At 37.9% G+C, this 1,708-nt stretch overlaps 1 pseudogene; it reads right to left on the bottom strand.

The window, feature by feature from the left end:
- Window positions 1–391: 391 nt before the first annotated feature.
- On the bottom strand, window positions 392–1,119 carry LOC113915807 (annotated as a pseudogene).
- Window positions 1,120–1,708: the final 589 nt, after the last annotated feature.

The following is a 1,708-nucleotide window of genomic DNA, read 5'->3' as shown; positions in this document are numbered from 1 at the left end:
AATATAAAGCCCCAAACTAAGTGGTTAAATATGTGAACTACTTGTACTGGCATCTATTATTTGATTCATGACTGTTAAATTGGTTCTTAGCAAATAAACGTTTTTAAGGCAAAATTCACCTCATTTGAGTTTTGACTGAGAGGTTCAACAACAATCACAGTCTTAATGGCAACACTGATATAAAATGTCTCTAAGTCACTATGTTCAAGGTTAAGAGTGATGGGTATTCCGTTTTTACATTTTACTGGAATTTTACAAGTTCAATTCATGATATTAAATCTGTAGGTTTTCCTTCCTCCAAACTGAAGACACAGTGTGCCACAGACATGATATTTCCATTTCTCTCTCTCTTTTCTTCAAACAGAAACTTTTCTCAAGTGTCCTACAAGTTTTAGAATGGCAATTTTTCAGAGGCAACCACTTTGGAATAGTCCCATGCCATCAGGCCTTGGAAGCAGGGGGAGGGGAAGAGAAAAAAGCTAAAGCTTAAGTTTCATTTGGTAAGTTTTACATTAACCATTACCAGCTGGATAGTTTAAAAAGTGGCTTTTTTGGCTCAAAAAGTCTAAGTCTTGGTGTGGAAACCAGTACATGGCTGTCCCACCAAAACTTTCTCCTAGTGGAACTATCAGGGAAGTCTTGACTAGGGAGTATGATTTGTTCACCTATCAGATGTAAACCTCCAGGCATTCAGTTCATTTGGGGCTTGTTCCAATTTGACTTTAGTCTATTATAGTTCACCTTTCATTTTTAGAAAGAAAAAAAAACAAGTTGATCACTGGGTCTGCTATCGTTGATCTCAGTTGGGCAACACTAGGCTGCTGGATTTGCTTGAGGTACTTGATTCGAGTAGCACACTTTTCATCTCTTGCTCCTTGGTTGCTGGTCACATTACAAGGATGTTTTCCCTGTGAGCAGCTCTTGTTTAGTTTTTCTTTAGACTCCCTTAAACCTATTACATCATTAATTACGATCTGTGTACTTGTCCTCCAAAGCTTGGTTATATGCTTCATATGCTTCACATTGTTTCCATCTTCAAAATAACTCATCACGTGCTATAACTTTGAAGTCTGTTTTACTTAGTGGAAACTTTTTGGGAAGAGGTTTCTCCTTGGTCATCTTGAATCTTAATCCTTTTCAGAGGGAGGCTGCCACCCACACTCACATAGGCTAAGGCCAAGCTGCTGGATCACTGCCCAGGCCTCCAGAGCACTCCACCCCACACTCCTCCTCCCCCCGCCACAGCCCTGTGCTCTCCTTTATTTGTGGTCTTACCACCACAAAATGACGCTTGTAGTTTTCTTGTAATATGTTTGCCTGATTTTCACATCACAGTAATAGTGACCTCATAGAATGAGTTAAAGAGTGTAATCTTTTTTGGAAGAGTTTGTGAAGGATTCCTATCAAGCCTTTCAAAAATGTTTGGAGGAGTTTATTAGTGAAGTCATTTGGGCCTGGATTTCTCTCTCTACCTCTCCTCTTTGGCTCTTTCTCTCTCTTTTACTAATTGAAACTCTTTGCTTTTTATAGATCTATTCAGATTATTTAGAGACAGAGGGGGAATTTGAATTGCTCCAAATTAAAGCATTATAGACTGTTGTCTTAATGAAGATTAATAATTTCTCTTGGATAGTTTTTTTATTTTGTTTTACGGCTTTAGCTACAATTTTGTAATTGTAGTTCTTTTACCATATTTTCTTGTTTTAGA

This window comes from Zalophus californianus, chromosome 4 (genome assembly GCF_009762305.2).
Source record: "Zalophus californianus isolate mZalCal1 chromosome 4, mZalCal1.pri.v2, whole genome shotgun sequence".
Classification (NCBI taxonomy): domain Eukaryota; kingdom Metazoa; phylum Chordata; class Mammalia; order Carnivora; family Otariidae; genus Zalophus; species Zalophus californianus.
This window is presented reverse-complemented; position numbering and strand designations above follow the sequence as displayed.